This window comes from Danaus plexippus, chromosome 23 (assembly GCF_018135715.1).
Source record: "Danaus plexippus chromosome 23, MEX_DaPlex, whole genome shotgun sequence".
In the NCBI taxonomy this organism is placed as follows: Eukaryota; Metazoa; Arthropoda; class Insecta; order Lepidoptera; family Nymphalidae; genus Danaus; species Danaus plexippus.
The window spans coordinates 64,877-87,832 of NC_083551.1; the positions used below are offsets into that span (position 1 = coordinate 64,877).

General features: G+C 33.1%; 1 protein-coding gene across 3 annotated transcripts in view; it reads left to right on the top strand.

The window, feature by feature from the left end:
- Positions 1-22,956, top strand: part of LOC116774860 (complexin) — a 125,358-nt gene that overhangs the window by 2,420 nt on the left and 99,982 nt on the right. Inside the window, exon 2 of one of the 3 annotated variants that reach the window (XM_061524086.1) lies at positions 18,077-18,106. The exons of the other annotated variants lie outside the window; for them this stretch is intronic. The gene's annotated coding sequence lies outside the window, so the exon portion shown is untranslated. The remainder of the gene's footprint in view (positions 1-18,076; positions 18,107-22,956) is intronic. 3 annotated transcript variants of the gene reach the window in all.

Sequence of the window (22,956 nt, forward strand, 5' to 3'; positions counted from 1 at the left end):
CGAAATGCCATTATTCTGCAAAAACCCCGAAAACGCTTTTTGACGTTGAAATGTCAAAATTACAAGTGTCAGTGACAAATAAAGGGCAGCTCATACTCTCCCACTCTGAAAAAGCGCTCGGAGTTTGTTTTCTTTAACGACAATTCTCCTGAGAGAGTTTGTTTCTGTAATATTTCATGTTTTTATTAATAAATGCGACAACGATAAACTTCCCCCGGACACATTTCTTATCTCGGATAAATATTGCCCCGGTATAAATTTGCAACACATGCACCTTATATGCATAAATTATGTCGTTGCATATCGTGCCTGCGACTGGAATTTATGCTCTTACGTTATATGTATTATATTAGTTTACAATACAATATTCTTTATTAAAATAATACAAACAGAGGAATAATAAAAGACGCCTTTACCAGTTACATAGTTTGTATACTGTGTGATAATCATAGGCAAAAGATTTTTTTTTTTAATTTAAATAAATCTAGGCTAAGACACAAAAATTATATGATGATAAGTGGTGTCTAAACATAAGCTATATTTCACATCCTACACGTTTTGATAATGAAATATTGATATGCTAACTTTATTAAACATATAAATTTATAAATTATGTATATGAATATGTACAAATCTAAATTATATTGTTACAAGTAAAAAATATTATAAGTAGGAAAATATAAATCTAACGAGGAAAAAGAGTTTTTCAAAAAAAAATGATCTTGTCTTCGAAAGAAGTTCCTCTCATAGACGAAGAGAGGAAAAGTCTTCCAAAGTTAACATTGTAAAGGAATTGGGATTTAGTATAGGAGGAAGATTGTGCAGGGAATCTTAGGTACAGCTTGATCTCCAAATGGTAGAAGACCCCGTTAAAATTAACAAGGATTATTTTAAAGATTAGAGGCTGTTGCTGGTTTGTACGCATATGATAGAGTTAAATCTGTCAGAATTCCGGGAAGGCGGATTGGGTCTCCTTATTTAAAGTTTCTTATTGGTGTTGAGATAAAACTAGAGAGATTATACCCTCATCAAGATTTGGTAATGGAAGGCGTTGTGCGACGAAAGACCAGACAAAAACATTGTTTGGGAAAGAACTAAATTACTGTATTAAGAGCGGGAACGATGTGTATTGTGTATCTATACTAGTGGGGAGAATATACTCTGATATTTAGACGTTAATCATAAATATATATGTATATGTATAGAACAGTAAACTAAAAACTACATTGCTCTTGATTATTTGGGAAAAGTACATATTCCCTGTCTTTTCAGAGGATAGGAAAAGTATTATTTTTGACGAAATTTATAAGGACAAATTTTAAATCGAGAAACATATTAAGTAGTACGCGAAGGTCATTATTTACGAGTGATGCAGACGGAACCAATATAATTTCATTTTATTGCTCTAATGTCCTTACTAGAATCAAAAGAGAAAATAAAGGATTAGTGCGACCAGAAATGTTTTATTGTACCTGTTTTGTTTGCGTCATTATATAAAACGATAGGGGAAATGTTGATTTGGTTTGTTTAAATAAAAGTTTTGTGTAATTGCATCTGACGTGATTCCCAACTCCAAGTGATCGAAGAAAATACTACAATTAAGCGATGCCCTTTTCTTTCAGGGTGCATGGAATACTCAGTTATGACGGATGTTACTTCTTGTATTCTAACAGTGAGAATTTGATTTAAGTAGTAAGATTATTTTTTTAAGACCGAGTCCTAGTGTCGAATTTAGAAGAAAATAAAGACACAGTTGCAGGAGAAGAGTGCTTTCATTGATATTTTGAAATTAATACATACTTTTATTGAAAAAAAGGACACTGAAAATCTTGATATGATTCCAAAGCTTGTCATAATGTGACTTTGTGAATATTTTTACAGAAAAAAGCATTTCTCGACGAGAGTACTCGCTTCTATATTTCATACATATAAATTGTAATCTACAAAAGAAAATGAAGGTTTTCGAACTACCCAAAAAAAATTACTTTAGTGATATTTTTTTAATTATACTATAAAGGTATTATTGTCGAGTTTTTAGGGATTCTTAGTAAAAAAGAGATAAAGAGCTAGAATATTTCCATTGAAAAAACATTCAATAGATATAAAGCGAAAAATATTGTTAGTATGAGTTTTGTTTACTATGAATTCCCCAATAAGATATTTGCACTCGATAGAAATGGGAAAATTTTCACAAAACTTCTGTATTTTAAAACTTGTAGCATAAAAATAGTTTCGCTATATTGGGCAGGAATAAATGTGTACTGTGTTAGAATTTGTTTCAGGACACAAAAGGTCTGAACGGGCTTTACACAAAGAAAATGAAACTTGACTTTAGACGTTAGGTTCTTATATAAATTTGTATTTTTAACAACCATAATAAAAAAATCGAATTTTAATACTTTTCTATTCAAATTTACTTTGAATTTTATAAATTATCTAAAAGTATAAGAAGGACTACTTTTAATAGCTGAAATTTTGAGACGTAATTCATTAATTTATTATTGTTTTTAAACATCAACAACTTTCAAAAACATCTGTAAGTTAGCTGATTAGATTTGGTCATATTAACATCAGAGCCAAAAGTCTTTGATACAAATTACCATTTAATGAAAAGTCACTGTGGATTTTTTAACTTCATTTTTAAACTAATGAAACGAACGAACGAACTATGATACTGACACATTAAAAAAATCTGTTTTAATCTGTTTTAAAGAGCTACTAAAGAAAAAATGATGATCATGATGTTATAAAGGTTGGTTTACATTATGAGGAAGAGAGAGGAAGGTTTGTTTCTGTTTTCTACACATTCCAATGAAAATCGTCCGTGTTTACATATATAAATATATACTCTGATTGCTCGTAATTGCTACTTACGTATCATCAAATAATTCTATAGAAATTATAAAGCACATTTGACCCAAAAAATAACTTACGAGTTTGTAACAGAGAAATAATAAAGAATGATAGCCTTGTGTCGTGGATCTCTGAATGCAACAATTTACTGAAAAATGTCAAATATGTCGATTTATTATTTCGTTCCTACGCAGTACTTTGTGAAAGTTTGTAAGCTACGGCTGGAGAATTATTTATATAAAATGTCCGCCTCGGCTTTGCATTTCGGGATACGTTTGTATTTTCAAGCAAAAAGGATTTAGGATTAAATGTATTTATTTGGTAACGAAATGCTTTGTATGTATCGGACGCTCGCTGAATGGCGAATGGCTGGTTGTCGCTGGAAATCGGTTTTGTACTGGATTTTCGATTTACAACGTTACGAAGCACTCCGGGGACTTGTTTATCTTTTGTTACGTTCGAGTAACTTTTAGATCGCGACTGGTTATGTGGCCATTGGTTTTTACTTACATTGATTTATATTGTTATTGAAGATAGATAATCATCACAAAGTTATATTAACCATTACGACCTTTATAACTCAAACTCTATTATTATCTAAATAATTTCTTTATAAAGAATAAATAAATTAATCTATATACAAACCGCCGTCGTCTTTCTCCAACCAGCCGTCCGTCGGTCTCTCTGAACACTAAGGGATTGAGCTCTTTTTTTATCATCCGGAAAATAACTTCTGGGTTTGTTTTTCATTATTTATGAGATCTGTCATGTGGCCAGCTTAAGCTAGCTTACTCCCATTTCAGTTTCATACAATTTGTTGAAGCTACAGTAATATTTGCTGTTATTTTAATTATGCTAGTTGTTAGTTGTCTGTTCTTAGTCGTAGAATCTTTAATTTTACGTTAAATAGATACAAGGAACTTTTATTTTCTGTGTTATTATTATAAACTCACGAGTCTATAAATTACTCAAGAAACTTGCGAAGACATATGATCCTTGGTTTTTCTTAGATTGTTTGTAAACTTTACTATGTCTGGTTTAAGAATGTCTAAGTTTTAAAAAATATTTGAATACCTTGCATAGGTCTTTTAATATCTCTAATAATTTGGACGCGACTTTAAATAACGTTAGTATATCGCTTTCTAGACGCTGTCGCTATGTCGTCTAACTGTGGTGTAATCGATGAAAGTGAAGTGGTCCAGTTTGGTTTAGTGTTTTCTTTATTGTGTTGGAACACTTTTTTTAAAGCCTTCCTGTTCCAGTCGTGGACCTACTTCAGAAAACACGAGTAAATAGGTACATTTTGTACGTATTTGATGGACAAATTATGAAACAAATCATTATTTCTCAAATAAAACAGTTAGGTTTTTATAAAACAGTGTCTTTTTGGGCTAGAATAAATTTTTTTTGTTTGAAAATTTATTTCCTACACAAAGTATCCGACGTTTGGCAGTTTGGAGGAACAGATGTGCTAAAAGGTTTAGTGAACTTTAGTTTCTTTGAGAAGGATATCTTACATTTATCTCGAAGTACTTTCATACTTCTTTTTCTGTGCATTTTGTTCCTCTACCCTTGATTGTAAAATGTTAGTGTGCTGCAAAATCTGCTTTTCTTGATACAACTTTTTCTACCGCATTGAGATGCTTAAAAAATTCCAAAACAAAATGCAGAAAATGTTGAAATCAATCCATCAAGGAGTCACATATTTTGTTTCAACACATAAGGAAGGGCTCTCCAAAATAATTCTTTGCTCTTACTATCAGTTTGCCTTTAGGTATTCAAGTATCATTTTATGAGATACGTAGTAATATCCGAAAACCTTAGTTTCCTTCCTTTTCTTTCTTCCTTTGTCGTGTTTATGATAAATTATAGAAATATCAACTATAATCTAAATATAATGTATAGATAAATCGAGACCACCATACCATGTTACGAATTGAATTTGGGTCTCAAAGCTTTCAACTGAAAGAAAGCTAAATTAATTTACTTTTTAAAATTCCGATTTAGTTTTTGACTGGAGACTCATCTCTATTCAAACTTTGAAGATTTTTAAACGAATAACTTCTTTTGCTAACTGAAGTCCATTTTTCTCTTTTTCTCTTTTCTTATTTATCTAGTCGTACATTAAAGACAAGCGTCAAAGAACATTTCATTTATATAAAATTACTTGAATGAAATAATTTTGAGAAAATGTGTTAACAAAAAAAGAAAAGTTAAACATGTCTCATGTGATAATCTAAAATATGATAATAATTTTGATAACAATACAAATATGTAATTGTGACAATTTCATTATAAAATCGTAACATACTATTTATTTTATATTTGTTAGGTTCCGTTCAGTCTCGAGACGGGGCTTCTGGGGCTACTTAGCGACTTTCATCGAACGAATGTAAATGTTTTTGATAAACTTCAATATTATGAATATTAAATTAATAAAAATAACTAAAGAGAAGCACAACCAAACATGTTCCCTTGAGATATTCAATATTTATTTAATCCAACGTTTCGATTACTTTATAGTAATCGTGGCATGAGAAGAGTTTATGAGAAGGTCATAAAAGAGTCATCACTTATTTGTTTACACAGAAAAAAAAATATAAAAAAAAATATGAACATAGTTTTTCAAGTTATATTAAATGAGTTTTAATTAAAATACTGAAGTATTCGTGTCGCTGAAAATATTCATTTGTCAATGAAAACAAATTAATAAAGCGTGTCACAGTTTTTCCAGCGTTTCACTCAAATTAAATTCATACCCAATTAAACCTGCAATGTGAATTAAATAATCAGAGGACCGAGTAAGCAAATAACATTCCGTGGTTGTTGGCTTAGGACTGAATTTGAAATGCATTTCCTGTTTAATTAATATTCCAGTGTTCACGCGGACCACGTATTTGTATGTATTTGAACGTACACTCAGTGTAAAGTATCTCGCTCACAAGATTTAACAGTTATAGAAGCTCGCCTTGTATTTTGCACGAACACGATGTAGTGTCGTGTAATAGTTTACTAAGCTATAACCGTTCTCCATAATAACAGTTTAATTGCTTTCGATATTGTTGCTACAACATCCTCTATTATTATAAACGTGACAGGTTCTTTGTTTGTGCCTCCTTCTCGTTTCTATATCTCGGACTATGAATACATGTCGACTAAAAGAGGAGTGTGTTGGACTCTCGAGACCTATTGTAAAGGACGATCGGAGGGAAACAAAAACATATACATCACACAAGGACGACGCGGTGGATACAATCTTGCATAGCATATTTATAGTTTTGCTAAAATCAAGAAGTTCTCTTTAAGTCACAAAGAGGTCGCGGGGGTCGTGACCTCGAAGTCAGCAGAAGCGACCGAAGACTGCCGCAATACGGATACGAATGAGGACAATCCCATAACATGACCATAACCATAAATTGTCCCCAACAATAAATATTTCGTTATTATATTTTTGATCCACTTTTTGTTTGAATTGCGAGTAACATTATTTATATAATTATAATGATAGTATAAAGATAACATGTAGTGTTTGTAGTGCAATGCAATATTACTCATTACAATCCAAAATGTTTCTAGCTCACAGTTTAAGAACATTGCTACTGAGGCATGGAAAGAGTTTAAAGTTCGAGGAAAAAGGTTCTATCCGTCTTGAGTTAGCCATCATTTCTTCAAGAGTAATTTCGCTCCTTAAGTTTCTGGGCTCTAGTTTGCGGTCACCGTTTTAACAAATTAAGGAAGCTTTTGGTCCACATATCTGTCGTTAACCGTCCCTAAATGTAGGTTAGCTAATTCAAAAACCACCATTTGCGGCTAATATACCTTAATTTTGTTTCCTTCAACAGTTGACGTGAACGTTCAATATACATAGCTATTTGTCTTCAGATTCTTGCACGTTTATTTCACAAAATATAATGACCCCAATATTATTTTTCATATTTCCTATTAGAGTCCAGTTCTTTGGTTATATTTATTTAGTGGCAAATGATGTTGGAATTTTGTAACTGACCCATTTTTTACATTATTTTCGGTCTATATTCTATGAATTCAAGTTCAAGCAAAAATAATGACTAAACTATAATTCATCATCTTTTGCAACAGATTTCAAGTTGTTGTTAACTTTAACGTGATAACTATGTTTGCGAAGTAGAGATTTATTTTTGTACCCAAATATCCAATGGTACAAATGAGTCTTACAATTCATATTGTAACACTTCAAGACTTATAAGGTGTTACAGTGGGAGCCTCTCATACGAGGAGCGACCTGATTAGAATTTCGTGGAAATTCATCAAACTTGAATCCTTTGTTCGCTTTCAAATCATTTGCTTCCTGTGAACATAAAGTTTTCACATGTTGAATGATACACGTACATAGAGTAACTTGTAGCCTTTCAAGCGCTATGTATAAATTATGTAATTCAACGCCCTATTTGAAATATGAATCTGTTAACCGTAATTGTTAAATTATGTTTTGCAAACATTCTTCAGAACAGAAATTAGTTAGTAAATCAGTAGAGACACAAAATAAGATGCGCGTCATAAAGCAACTAAAATCGACATGGCGACGGCTCGCATTAGTGGTCTTTTTAACATTTATGTTGATATTTATTAATTTATGTTTTCTGATCCCTACAAATCAAAAAAAAATTACAATTTACTTAACAATACCTTGCGTACTATTGTTTTATTATCTTTTAAAATTTTTTAATGTTAAGATCCGAAGAGGGTTTTCACTTGAACGAATATTTTTTTGTAAGTAAACTATTCTCTTTTCCTTATTACAAATTCCTGTCATTAGTTATTCTTTATGTTTTCTTTCCATACATTCCCGTATAAAGCAATTCATAGCTGTTGTATTAAATTCCATCCATTTGTTTCTGGATCTACTTGACGTATTACAATACGTCCGGTGTACGGAACTTTCTGAACAGATGAGTTGAATAAAATAAGAAATGTATCGATGGAGAATATCACGAGACGTTACGCTCGGTGCGGTAAGAATCTTTATGCTTTGATGATGACTCGTATACAGACACGTACATTAAATTACACTGCTCAAGATTATAACCGTCTTGTTTTTTATTTTTTTTTGTTTACCTGTATTTCGTTTTTCGTGTTGGTCAGTATTTGTTCCTTACGTTTAACGAATTTCAGTTACTTTAATGCCTCAGACTTTATTGGGCTCATGAAAGTTCGTCTGTAATCAATTATGTCAATTGGTGCGAGGACTCTTCAACCTGTTACCGAAGTATTTCAAAGCAATTTAACTCAGAAACAATTGACAGCCCTTTAGCTTCCGGGGTTTTTTTGCTGAGCTTTGATTTTTTAAAAAGAAATCGAAACTCTGAAATAAGACATCCTTACCTCAACGTAACCTATTATCATATACCTTTTTGAAACCCATTTTTATATAGAATAAATGTTAGAGTTATTATTTTGTCTCAATTTTATTCCTCGTGACGTGATAAATAACCTATGTCAGCGCCCACTACTGGGCATAGACTTCGAAGTGTGTAGTTATAAAAAAAATACATTTGTTTTATCTAGAAACTGATTCAACTCGAATACCTTATTAGAAAATGAGTTTTCAGTACTCACTCGGTATACGGTCGGCACACAATAGGTGCACATCTGTTTCTATTGAAATAATCTAATAATTTATAAACAATATCGTTTCTTTAGAAGGAGCTTTGCTAACAATTAATTAAAAGCGTGTTGTTTTCAAAAAGGAAGCCCCTTGTAATTTATACATGAATTTACTTAAATATTTCAGTCTCACTGCATAGAATTAACACCCTTATGGCATTATCTTTATAATCATATTCCCGTGGCAGTGCCGGGAGATTTGGTGTTGTAATTTACGAGGCCCTGGCAGTACGTCGTCGATTATAAGCCTATTTGGACACAAATCGCCTTTATTGCGGCCGGACGGTCTGTTTGGCCTTATTCTACGAAATTGTAGGAAAAGCGGAGTCATCATTTATTTTGGTTCGTGAGTAACTTCCCTTAGTCAGATATTTCTGTTCCGTAATAATTTCAGTAACAGAACACAAAGAGCGATAGTGGTTATGTTAGCTAAGAATGTCTTATGCAGATAGCGCAGGCAACATGACTTCATGTCAAAATAGTTCAAGTTTGAAGTCTAAACCTAAATCCCCAAAGCCACTTAGATCTACTTCGATGCACGAGGATTTGCATCAAAGTAGATCTAAGTTTTCATGTATTCAATCTTAAATGTCTCTCAGTTAGTTTGGTTAAACTAACTTATACGAAGATATTAATAATGGTACTTTATTTTAATAATTAAATAGATTATTTTGTTTTAAACTTACATTAATATCTTTTTTGGTCTCGTCGAGTTCACGTGTAGGTTTCGTCAAATACAATAGTTTGTTTATATCAGTCAGTGTGCAGTCAGATGCAGTCGTCTCGGTATTAAGTAGCCGAGCTTCATCCCAGTATTTATCTGCCGGAACACTGTTATCAGTTTCCATTCATCTTGGCTCAGCTGTGCGCGAAATCTCCTCGAAAAGTGAATATTCTGCTTCGGTTTTCTGAAACTTCTGTCTCTAATAGATTGTCATAAAATTTCGCTTATTGACTACAACAATTATCTTAAGTAGCGGAGGTTATAGAGCATAATTTGATTTTCGTATGTTTCGTGTTTTGTAACAGTTTCATGCAGGTAATCAATACAACACAGTCTGTCTTATTCTCACACCTTAGTATTAAAATCTCTCTTATTAGTCGTACCTGTCTCTTTAGCGGATGTCGGACACTCTTGATAAACGTAAAAATTCTCCTTACCTATATTCAAAGTGCAATAAATGTACATCTTTTCTGATTAACATTAAAATAGTTTGTAATAATAACATAAAGTATAATTACATTAAATGTAAAAAGCGTCATAATTTCACTTGTCCGGTTTATTTTTCAATACATCCGGGTAACTCTAAATATATGCAAAGTACTCTCGTAAACATCGCAGACAATGTTTATGCATAATGCAGCGGGCTTCGTTTTCATTTGTATCATTCAAACGAGTCCAGTCACGTCACAGAAAAATGCTCGCGAAGGAGGGTTTTTCTATATTTTATTTGTGAAAAATGTAACATCTCAAGGGAAATGAGACTGTCAGCGATTCCGTTTTTGTTCGGACACAGGTGGCTAGTGTAGAATTAATCAAAACGTTCATCCCGCGAGGCGTTTTACTTACTAAGGGTTTGTATTTCGAGGACAAAAATTTGACGTTTCCTTCTGGACTTTATTACGAAATTTCACATACTCTATAGTTGGAATAGTTTTTATGGTCCTATATATTTGTAATTTTTTAAGTTTATGTTTCAGTGGTTCCATTTCTGGACCAAATTTTATTTCATATAAACAACATATTTCTTTTAAAATCATATTATTAAATGGCAAGCTCAAAAAAAAAAAATACTTCAGCTTTTTAGGTAATGACAATTTTAGCGAATTTGCAGATATTTTAATAAAAATCAGGTCGGACTAAGTGGATTTAGCGAAGCGTATTTTGATGTCGGCCTCATCTTAAGTTGTTCTGACGGCAGATTTATAAATTGCGACAAAACGTTGATGTTCATCGGCGTTGTCACGCTTTAGTCTATCTTGATGTCTCATGATGTATGAAGAAAGATGCTCCCCGTACGTTTCGGTTATAAACAAACTTTGTTGGAAAATTCAATACAATGTGCTGAAATGGCTGAGAGCAGGTCGGGTCGTTATCGTTCTAGTTCGGATTTATAAATTACGTAGCTTAAACTGTGTTTGGAGAAACTTGCATTATTTTTTGCTAACTTGACAGGAAAATGTGCGGTCAAGCATTATAATTTTGAAGCATTCAACGATAAATACGATAACAGACAAGTCAAAATGAATTAAATATCTTGTCTTTGTATCAAAATATTTTACGTAATATATGTCTTGGCACAACGTTAAAGTAATGTTTGAAATATTTATGAAGTAATGATTTCTTTGTCCGTTTTTGTTCACAATTGTTAAATTACTAAGTTATACATCGGTCGTGTTACAAGTAATTCCGACGCTTTTCCTGGTCTTAATTCTTCCATTCAATATATCTAACTCCGATCCAAGGCTGAACCTTCCGCTAATATTTCAAGATCCCTGATAACTGTTGTGGAAAACGCCGCCGAAACAGATCAAGCGTGATATTGGAGAAATGCTTTTTGTACTATTATCTAAACTGTTTATAAAATTGCCTTTCTAAGAGGATCGTTCAGAGGCTTTTTATACTCGTATATGTTTTATGTTGGATTCGATTACAAGTGTTTACAGTTATTGATAGAACGGGTGCCACGGGGCTATTTGGAAAATGATGTCAGCAATGATAGAATGCGTTCAATATAATGATTATAATAATGACTTCTTTTAAACCTTGTGAGTCGTAAACAGACGTGTTTGTGTGAAGCACACGAATGTATTATTTAATCTTATTATAAGAAGAGAGGTGTTTTCTTTCACTTTTGTGAGTTCGCTTATTGTTCTCGAGGGATGCAGCGCCTTACACACTAAAATTAGAACGGAAACACCGATTTTTTTCAGGAAATATTAAATTTTTATGCCAAGTCCTAAGGAATTTGAAATAAACAATGAAATATATTGATATACATTTCACTTGCTCTTTTAAAAGACACAATATTTCATGAGCTGAAAGAGACAACTCTGTCCGATTTACATTTAGATTCTGAAAATAAAAGTTAATGTTCTTGACAAAACGAAAAACGATTGTCAGAATCAGGAACATTTTTATTATTAAAATATGTTAAGTCGTTATTCGTCTAACTGTAAAATGCCTCGAGGATCGCTTCAAGATATGTTCCGTTCTGTCTCAGACAGCCTCGTTCCGTCCTGCGTGTCCTGTGTGGCGCATAAGATATTGTTTAGGTGAGGCGAGGCAGTTCAGTTGTATGGCTTCTCGTCATTAGTTTAGGCGATCCAGCTAAATGGGGTTGACGACACATAAAAAATTCCTCTCGTCAATGTGTCTGTAGATAAATTTATAAATGTTGCCTGAAATGTTTCTATAATTAATAAGCTTCGAAATCTATTTAACAATATTGTGTCTGAAGTAATATCGACGTGATTTAGAGATAAGCGGAATCGATGTCGTCGACTGTAACCGACGAGATGGCGAAAATGTTATTTAATGAAGTTGGACGTTTAGAAAGCTTAATTTTCAATTTATTAATATTGACATTAAGGCCGCCATTGAAGCGCCGGCAGCCGTGACGTCACTGCAGAGAAATATAAGACGGGAACTTTGAATAGAGTCCAGTACAATAACTGATAACTGTGTGACCCTGTTATATCCATATAGCTATAATTAACTGTGACTTCAGAAGGAGCACACGACGACGATGAAACCCTATCTCGTCGGTGAAGTAGATGGAGGCAGTGGTTTTGACATAATGGACATGTGGCCTAGATTAAAACGTCGTGACTTAATCGATTTTGTGGGACACTATATTGAGACGAGTCACTATCTTAGTAGTGATAGTATAAAGTGTGCAATAGAAGTTTTATACAGTTCTGCCTCACATAGTACATAAGTACGTAAAAGATATTTTAAAATAGAAAAGGAAAACGTTACATTTACTGCCGGCGTGAAACAACTCAGCGTAATCCTAAAAACAAAGCGACTCTAAATGTTAGAAACAAAATTAGCTGAATGTATTTGTTTAAGGTCTCCGTCCTTTGTATATAAAAAGTCTTTTCGTAAATATTTCCTTAAACTTTTGTTTGTTCGGTACTACTTTTCCGACTGTCTTTCTCAAAAGTATTTTACAAAAAAATCTTTAGGCACTCGCCCCTTTTAATTTTTCCGCACGTCGTATTTGTTCTCTTGAACATACGGTCATTGTTCAAGGATTCCCGGCGGTTTCAGCGTTTACAGCGGACTGTTTACTCGCTGCAGCTGTACGTTTAGAGGTGTTTAACAGTTTAGAAACGGTCTTGACTTCAATATAACAGGCTACTATTTAGGAAAAGATCAAAGTTTACTAACAGATATAAGCACTCTTTGAAATCAAGTGACAGGTTTACCACTTTTAAGTTTTAACTGTAAACATCGTATGATCTAGTAATTATTTTTTATAGTCCTTAGACAGACGCTAAATCCAGATTGATAGAAACATGGGCATGTGGGTCGCTCCACACTTACTGACTGTCATTTATCTCAATGAACACAGAACGTTGACAAATCGAAGAAGATTAAAATAGAAAAAGGACTGTAGTGTCACGAAGAGAAAAGTTTATTACCAAACGAAGCTAAGTGTGATCTATTAATGAGGCGGTCAGGTTAATGACACAGCTTGCTTTACTTACTGATTGATAATGTTTATCGAATTGATGAAAGACTTTGGTGAGAAAAATATGTATATGTGATGTCGGCAAACAAAATGGGAATTAGTAAGTTTTAAGAAATAAAGTGACAAAAAAAATACTTTGTACCAACGCTATATGTCTTAAATTGACACTACATTAGTTAAGGTACTGGAATCTGAGTTGATGATAGTTAGCATCAATCCTCGGATAGAATAACATATGAACGAGTTAGGTGTAGTGAACATGGCCCGAGTCCGAGTGGTGAAGAGAATTATCATATGAGAATATTTCAATCTTGCAAGATTCTAAAGCCTGCAATCTATTAAGTTAGCTGAGTGAAAATTCCTAACATGTTTTGTTACAACGCTCCAAGCCCAACCATTGTTATATAAACTGTTATGTCTCTAAATATTTTAATCATAATCTGCAATCAAATCAAAGCCAATAAGTCAATTAATTGTTTTTAGGTGTCTATACACTTATGGTATAAAACCAATTCGTTCATCTTCTTTAATAACGTATAGAATATAATAAACGAATATAAACTATGTCACAACTAATCCATACAATAGAAAGCCTCGGCCAATTTATTTCAGTGTTCTCTATCAATCTATTATTTGATTACTTCCATGACTGTACTTCACTTAATCTATTATTGTATTCGATCGATACGGCCGTCGTTTTCGTAATACATGTGACTGGCCGCGGTTTCGGTCACGTCGCCCCAGCACTAATCTCATATTGGTACAAACTAAATGTAATTTTGTCTACGTGCTGAGTATGTCATTTTCAATATATTAGTAACACGTAATAAATGGTATTACAATGAATAAAAATAAGTTATCAATAATTTCTTATAATTTGTTGAATATCCAAGTAACTTTATAACTTGGTCTCCCCAACACTTCACGTCGGTACATCTGTAACATATTTATAAGAACCTGACTAAATATTTATAAGTCGAAGTTTCGTTATGTAAAAGTAAAGAAGATTCAAGGACAGGAGCTGCAAGAGAATTCAACTCCGAGCCGAAAGGGTGGCATCGTTTGAAAAATCTTTGTAAAATATAAAAAAATTTGTGTTAGTAATGATAATTTTATCTGAACACAAGCAGATGTAAAACAGCTCAGCTGCCAATTTACCGGTTAATCGGCTCGGATGATTGTCCACAACATGTGTATTATGTGATAACGCGACTAGCATCGATGTAATTATTGTGTCCGTATGCAATTAACGCTGTGGACGGAGAGGCTGCCGGGACCTGATATAATGAACTTTTAAATGATGATTATTGATGATAGTGAATTACAACTGTCAGTATACTCGTATAATGTTACAGTAACCACTGAGTTATTGTATTTGCATGTTACCAGGCTCTACATTCTGTTCGTGTTTTTTATAATAAACGCACTGTTACATCAAGAGATGTCTTGTTCACTTTGCCGCGTCCCTTTCATTTCCTTGTAAACAAAATTAATTTTCATTGCAATGTCAAGTTAAAGCGACGAATTTCACGAAACGTTGTCGTTCTATTTGCGAAAAGAAAATCTGTGTCGTTATAGCAGCGCTCTGGATGTGATATATGTATTAGGAGTATACTAAAAACAATATTTTTAAAATGAAACGGAAGATCTGTCGCCAGCGCTGGTTCTGATATTAATATGTGTCGTTGCGTCTTCATCCGTCTACCGAACTCCAAGAGTCGAACATCTTAAAGTGTAATATCGAAGTGCATGTTCCCCTCCGCTGGTATCTCACACATTTTTAATTTCAACTGTGAATGTCATCCCGACGTCGACTCGTCGAGGTTTAAAGAACGCTTCGAAACTGTAATTTGTAGCGAAGGAAGTACATTCTTTGTTGATAATCCCCAGTAAAATTCAATCAAAACTAATTCCATTACTCGAACAAACGGTGAAACAATTGCTTTCAGTTTTCCATTAAACTGAGCAATTACTGCTAGACTCCATTTTAAGCCATTCATCCGCTGACCCACTCCTATCTTTATTCTCAATTCATCGGATGGATTTTAAATCTGATTACTTTAAAACCGGTCGCTCTCAAAAAATATTCCCGTATTGACAATTATATAATCCAATATTTGCGACGGTGATTGATTGCGCGGTCTCCGGGAACATTAAAAGGTCATCGTACTTGTTAAGTCTTAAAACAAAAAAATATTTGGTTATAAATAATACAGGCTGAACGTCACTAGTACTTCTTTGTTCAAAGTAATCTTTTCAAGCTACAATTGGTTGCTTGTTTGTTTTAGAGTACGAATTTCATAAACGTATATACAAGCCATATATATTTATATGAAACCTAGATGGTTTCAATGAAAAACCGAATGAACTAAAAGATTTTAGGAAACTGTATGTCAAAAAGAGAGAAAGTGCTCCTTTGGAAATTGCTTTTGTATGAAGCTTGGTATAGTTGATATAGATGAAATAAATATAGTTAAAGTCTTGTCCAATATACGTTTGTTTAAAGGTGAATGAACTCGAAAATTAAAAAACCTTTCGCTAATTAATAACTTCAACGTAATTTAGTAACAACTTAGAAAAGATCTTTTCATCCTCTAAGCATCTCCCTCTATCCTCTCATTATCTCGCATTCATTATTAAAAGAGCTGGAATTTCTTTATAATTGTTTTCTCTTTGAAATGTTTCTTTTAGTCTCGACAGAGAACTCTCTGACTTAACTATTTGAGCTATAACCGAACTTGCTCTTTTACTTAAGAGTATTCAGTTTATTATTGTGTGTAAGTTTTGTTTGAAGTTTCTTTCAAAATGAAAATATGATAACGAGCCTTGAGTGGATGCCAATTACAAATATAGTATGATATTGTACTTTAAATAATGATGATAACACAATGTATGTTTCATATTTATAATAATGTAATTCAATTTCCATAAGATATACTATAAGGAATGGCACTAACGATTTCTGAATTAATTGTTTATTTTCTCTTATAAGGAGTATTTTATTATAATGTAAGATGTCTAGCGTTTTTTATCTGTTACTGTGATTAAAATAGATATTTTTATTACAAGATCGTCATTGAAATTTCTATCAAATATTTTAAGAACAAGTATGTTTAAAACCAGTGTTCAGAGGAACTTAAAAAATCAGCGTAATGCATGAACCACTTTTTAAGTAATCTTCCTTTTATTTCTCAAAAGGTAATTTGTTTTGTTTCAAGCTAAGTTCCGAGCACCTCATTAATCATACGTGTACATCATCAACGTCTCTGCCGCTCCTCGGAGTCGATCCGCAAACATTCTGCTTGTAAATTAATATCAATTATAAATCCTTCCATTCTTTAGCCTTTGTTTTCTCCCTTTTCAGCGACCAAGTGGTGTCCCTACAATAACCTTATATTTGAATTTCAAACTGGATTGTAACGTGTCTTACAGTAGATTGTTATTTATGTTGTTGTTAATACTCGTCCGTCTATGCCGTGTGTGTTGCTAAGCGTGGATTCATTAATTCATATAATATGTCGATCCTGTGTCATAGCTGGCTTCGTTATACTCTTTGATAAACGCACAGACAGTGATACATCAGACGCAGAGTCTGCTCCATGAGCGATCGTCTCCATGATTGATCTGCTTTCCTCTAAACTGCCTTTTCTTTATTGCATGTTTGATTTATGCTTTAAGAAATTCGTATTCCTACATATATACTGTTCTTTTAACTTGTATGTTATGTAAGTTTTGTATTGAACCTTATCAATTCCTGTGGTGTCAGTATATAATATACTCTATAGATTTAATATAGGTTTTTCTTGGGTTTCCGCAATCATTCGGTGAATACGGCATTCTTATAAGATGACTTGTTGTCGGTCTGTATACTTGCGAAGTCGCTTTTCTCAACCTCGTATATAAAATTAATAACAAATACTCATGTATGTTTCCCCCGAGACAGGTGCGGTTCATTTCTTCATTTCTAACGTCGATCGGATCACGAGGCTGTTATTGCTTCATTGCTTTCCTATATTTTGAAACACAAAAGAATCTAAATCTTAAGGGGAATTTCCGTCGTCTGAGAGCAGTGAAATGTAGAAAACGATCGGAAGATCTCCGTTACCGTGGAGACGTACTGACATCGCAAAGTAATTATCGTTTCGCTATTACAAACTTACCTTCAGTGACTAACCGCGATCTTTGCGTTTCATTGTTACAAAACTTTTCCGACGTTCAAAGTTTATTTGAACAGTTTATCTTTTCGCTTGAATACTTTTAAGTGCTCTCATTAGTTTCCTCATTATTTATTAACACAGTTACAGCAACTAAACTTTTCGTCCCAAATCCTGGGATCGTATTCAGACTCGAATGTCAGCGATTACCTTATTCACATTGACGTCGTCGTGAATTTTCATTCCATTTATATTTTATGCAAAAAATAAAACTTTACTTATTTTGAGCTGATTGTAAACCGTCGCGATGAAATGTAAATTAAATTTGATAAATGAAATGAAGGAATTCAAAAGAAATAAAATATATAAATATATTTCGCTTCTTCAACAAACTTTTTATCTTTATGTTATTATAGTGATCATGATTATACAACCGGTATTGAGTTAGTCGTACTATCAAATTAACTTTTATTTTTCAATTTACAAGTGAGACAATTATTAATCGGCCGAAGTACGAGGCATGTTGCACTCTCATCAGTGCACAGAAGCTGTTCTGATCAGCTGGCAAGCTAACCAGGTCACTAGCTGAGTCCAAAAGTCTAACGGAAGAGATTCCGAAATAAACACATATAAGGAGGATTTATTACTTTACAATAGTCTGACCTGTATTTTACATTAGGAATATTAATATATTTTCTCTGTATTAATGTGATGCTATTGTTCCAGTCACCTGGGGGGTCATCTTTAACACTCGAGGTAAGCTTATTGGTTAATACATTTTGCGACGTCAAAGCGGCGAGCGTCCTTCATTCCTTACAATAAATCCTTTATGTAATCTAAGTTCCTTCAGACAAACGACTTTCATGACAATGGTGTTCCGTTCCCGCTTCAGACCTCAGACGTTTCTGTTGTGGCAGTTTAAGTTATGAAGGCACCGCTCACTCCGTGTTCTTATATAATGCTCATAATAAACCACATTATATAACTTTAATATAATGCAGTACTGAATATTCTCCTGTGTTATATTAAAATACCCGTCATGTACCGAACTTTATAATTTCCGTTGAGGTTAAATTCATAATAGCTAATTATCATACTACTTTCTTTATATTAGTTGTATTTTGTTCCACCGTTCATCGGCAAGTCCTTATAATTGCCGCGTTTCCTTCGCCTAGTTGTGTAAATTAGCCGAGAAGTGGTTTACCCCTGGCTAAACTTATGCGTTTTTGAATCATTTACTCTACGTTTGTATCGAAATCAAATAAGTTCAATAGTTCTTTTGATGATGAAACAATTATTTTTCGGCTTACTACGCGTATTTTATTATTTTAAAAACTACATACTGCCAACGTTTCGTTTACTTTGCGCAGCAACCGTGATCATGGGCACATCTCGTCTGTTTTTTAATAAATACGCGTAGTAATCCGAAAAATATTAGTTTCATTTAAATGAATACTCGCGAAAGTCTTTGATCTCATTCTTTCAATGATGTTTCATTAATATGAGTTTATTCGTCAAACTTATTTTCCCAATACTAATATGAGTTATCCTGTGAGACGACAGAGGACATGTCCACATCCAATTATGTAAGTGTGAATCTGTCTCATTCAAGTGTGCGTACACATGTTGATATTGTCTCCATGAATGTACGTAACATTCACATATATACGCATATTAAACGAGCACGAACTGGTACAGAGCCTGAAGTCGTCCAATGTGAAACCCTTCAAGGGTAGTGGAGGGTTGGGATTCAAATCATATTAAAGGACCGTTTTGTTTATCGCCGCGGGCTCTAACTTTAGAATAGAATTTCCACACAAGTCGTATGTGATTTATAGAGCACTTCGGAGATATGTCCCTTTATGGTTTATAATTGGTATTTGGAGGACATGGAAATTCGATTGACTCGATTATATTAAAGGTCAGTGGACATATTATATGTTGTATCTGTTCGTAATTATTATAAAAATGATATAATATATTTTATTCTACTTATATACTTATATTGATATTAAATCATCAATATGTAATATAGATATAATTTTCGGAAACAAAGGTACAAGTTATTTTAGTCAGAAGTACAATGGTAGCCCGAGCGAGTTGGCTGGTTGCCAGGCGGCTGTTTGGCATCTCTCCAATACATCGATCGAGGGTCCTTCGTCGTGGAAAATGCGCTTAGAACTTTTTTATGTAAATAATGATTTACTTTATTCAATACAACTTCGATACTAGACTGGAACACACATTCAATGTACCTCTAGATACCCTGGCACTGCGCCGGCTAAATACAATATACAGTTTCATCTCGATGACGTGTCAAACACAGCTCCTAATGTTAGTTTAGGCTGAACTCGTTGTTTACAGAAGGGAAAAATATAGTACATACATTTGTGATAGTGTCACCGGCCTGTACTAGTCACTGAGTAGTATAAAAAAGTGGCGTGTATATATACATCTATGGCGGTAGAGGCTAGCTGTGGTCAACTCACTACCTTACGAACATTACAAGCAGCGTAGGTAGTAGGCATTCACAGGAGAATAGAAAAGAGACACATAAATAAACATATAAATAATTGTACATAAACAGCAAACTAAATAATATAGTTTGGGTGCTGAGATGGAACTGCACTTGTTTATATGATATATGATAGTTTGCGAGCGGAGTTCACTGCCACTGCTGCACTGAAAATAAATTGAATTTTAGTTTTGAAAATGAAATGAATAGTTATGAAATACACTAACTCACAGATTTATTATGAAACACTCTCAAATAATATAAATAAAGTGATTTATAAACAATGAAAGAAAAAGAAACACAAAGCTATTCGAAAAGTTTAATAAATGAAGAAAAGTTCATTAGAACGAGAGGAGCTTGGTCAGTTCCCTCCTCTCCTCTGCAACCCGAACTCCTGCCCCTCCTCTCCCTTCTCCCCTCCTCCCCCACTCACTTTCATTTCAGTACTTTCCCTTTCGGTTTACGACTCTTTTATACTATTTTTATTATAACTCTTTGCCTCACGACACAGTACGCTTCTGTGTGCTATAACAATTTAAGTATTTTTTATATATTCCTACGTACATGAAACCTTATACTTTTTAGGTAATCGTTCCATAATTTGTGTCTACGTAAAGTGAAGAATTTAGTTTATTTAAAAACAATCTAAAAATACATTTGTAATACTCTAATGTATGTCGTAGTGATGTGCTACGAAAACTTGTAGATAAGCTACGGTTGTATAATAAAACTGCTACGACATTCGTAGCACTGAGCGTCGACTTCTGTGATAAAATATATTTATAGAATTTCGTATGTTATATGTATAAATAAAAATGTTAAGTTTAATCGTCTGAAAAGTTTACAAATATGTCCTAAAATGGAAATATGCTCTCCCTTCAGACACATTCTCATTAAATCTCTGACGAGGTTTCTATTATAAAGTCGTCATATTATTTTCTGGTCTTTCGAGTCGTTTAATAAATACATTTTCAAGAAAAGCACCCAAATTTAAATTCTAAATGTGTGAAATGAGGATTAGTCTCGAGCGCCATGATGGATGAGATGAAAGATAAACAAGAAATATATAAATAGCTTGATCAGGAACAATGATTTTGGACTCGATATTATAAATGAATTGATTTCATTACTAATACTTTGATATAAGCGCCGAGACTTATTGCTGTTGTCTTCACACTAACTGACTTCATTAAATACATATTTTCACTTATATATTTCTTTCGATAACATGAAAATCTGAAACTTATGTATAGTGTTTAATTTGTCCCACTAACATCTGAGGGTGTCTTTAGTTATCGATCTCATCTCAATAGCAAGTAAGTCGGTATTATTTTTCAATAAAATATAATTCTCCATGACTTCTCTAAAATATGAAGCTCACGCCGACCGATCTGTTGAACAAACAAGTCATCATCTTTGTGTGTAAACATAAAAAACAAACAAGACAAAAGGTTCGATAAATTTTTGTCGTTAAAAAAAATTTCTATAATCTCAATGGTTGGCAACATTTACTGTTTGTTTTATAGAGATTACTTATTCGACGTCAAACATACGTATGTTCAAAGCTATATTCTGATAACTAACGCTGGTTTCTGGAATGATGGTTATCTTAAATCAATCTGCTGTTACTCGAACCATTGAACTGCATCAATAATTTGATTCGGCTTATTGGAAATTAAAGGCATTTGGTTATTAGCATCATTATAATGCATCTCTTTATCTAAAAACTCTTCGAAAATACTTTGTTATTAATTAACCGTTCAACTCGACTGCAACAGACCATTTACGCTATTCTTACAGTAATCTTTCTTAAATAAATATACCGACAATTTTCTAAATCTTTTCTTCGCTCAGATACAATTAGTAACAATAGTATTGTCTTAGTTTTCATACCAGAGAACAAAACAAACTAACTCATTAACATTTATATTATATATTTAATGTATAATTCCTCAACTTTAGTTACTGCGTGTCTCTATAAAGCTATGTAGTAGTGATCGTCGGAGATCAGAAGTGGGACTTTAAATCCGGTTCTTGTTATAAATTATAAGTCGATAATGATTAAACTTTCTACTTCGCTTCGCTCTTCTTGACAAGAATTCATTTGCTGTTGTCATCGACTTGGAAATTTAATGTTACTAGAATATAATGTTGAAAGACTTTTTATTTTTAAAATAATATGTCAATATATTTCGATGAAATAATATTTTTCAATTTAAAAGTTGTTGAAGCATTTGTACTCGTAGCTTTAGGTGTGCTGTACAGTGTACCTGTCATATATTTTTATCACAACATTTTCAAAATAAAGTTTTAATATTATAATGTATGGTAAGTCAACAGTCAACAGTTAGGAGCCGAGAGCTAGGAGTCGTAAAGAACTCATCTTTGAATCGTTTGAAATCATTGTTCAATGAGAGCAAAGCTCCGGAAACAAAATTGCTAAAGAAAGTTACAAAATACATTCCGCAGCCGAGTTTATTAATTAGTCTTTGATCTTCGTCCAAATTAAATAACAATTCTCGTGGAACGTAGATTCATTTCCTAAGAGTAGTCACTCCCCGGAGATTCGCTCCTTTTATGTTCTGAGTTTAATTTTGGTACAGAAAATAACAAGTTTTAATCGAATTATATTAACCAAATTCTTATAAAAAACTTGTAACGGAGATAATAAATTAATAAGTTAGTACTGGTGGTCGGATACATTCTGATAAAGGTTTAAAGTATTAAAGATTAGATTAGATTAAAGTAGTAAAGATAAAATTGGTTTAAAGTAGTCTGTAACAGTCTAGTCGGTAACGGAGACCTTTGAGGACAGTAAAAAATACAATAGTTTATAAATAAACTGACCTCATGAGGTAACAAGGTTACTTTGTACTTGTTGGATATCGGAACTCCAGATCTTGATTAATCGTATTGGATGTGGAAGAAATGTAGTAACTTTTTTTAAAAGATTTTCTTTAATATAGGAATCGTTGGTAAATATCGTCTGTTACGACACTCGATAAGTTTTGTATGCCAAAACTAGAATATTTGTAAAGCCACAACTTGTGCGGTTTCCAGCCGAGTTCATCGTGATGTAATCGTGTCCGAA